The sequence below is a fragment of the Myotis davidii genome, unplaced genomic scaffold, assembly GCF_000327345.1.
Source record: "Myotis davidii unplaced genomic scaffold, ASM32734v1 scaffold330, whole genome shotgun sequence".
In the NCBI taxonomy this organism is placed as follows: Eukaryota; Metazoa; Chordata; class Mammalia; order Chiroptera; family Vespertilionidae; genus Myotis; species Myotis davidii.
This window is the reverse complement of record NW_006283770.1, coordinates 66,184-66,771: the sequence shown is the minus strand read 5'-3', so window position 1 is coordinate 66,771 and position 588 is coordinate 66,184. Positions and strand designations below refer to the sequence as shown.

General features: G+C 39.6%; 1 protein-coding gene across 1 annotated transcript in view; it reads left to right on the top strand.

Moving 5' to 3' along the window:
* Window positions 1-588, top strand: part of EIF3M (eukaryotic translation initiation factor 3 subunit M) — a 16,900-nt gene that overhangs the window by 10,458 nt on the left and 5,854 nt on the right. The gene's annotated exons all lie outside the window — the stretch shown is intronic.

Sequence of the window (588 nt, the reverse complement as noted above, 5' to 3'; positions counted from 1 at the left end):
AAAATCGCATAACAGCCGAGCATACACCCAGCAGCACTGCTGATGCCTGAACGGTATGTGGAATGAAGTGGGCGGGCATCGGGAGGCCACTATGGCACGGGGCAAGCACTATGGGCAGTCTATCTGAAGTGTACCTGGCGTATAAGACGACCCCCCACTTGGAGGCATATTTTTCAGGGCCAAAAAATCGTCTTATACGCCGGCAAATACGGTACTTTGAATTGGGAATCAGAAACCAAAAGCATTCGCGATGGGAAGAGCATGAAACTACTGTTTCTTTGTAAAGGACCTTACTCCTCATTCATATGCATGGGGATTTATATTTTTGTTGCTTTTTTTTTTAAAAAGCCAGATTCACGTAATTGCAACAAATAGATTTTTCTCTCTATGATACACTTTTATATTGGTGCAAAACCCTAACCCCAAATTAACAAATTATAGAAATATATGGTATTGATAAGCATATCTAAGTAAAGCTGTAGATGGGATCAGAAATACATTTGTGATTTTACATGATAGGAGAAACTTTCCTAACTACAGTTTGTTGAAGACAGCAAAGTATTAGCTTTATGATTTTGCCTTTGTCTT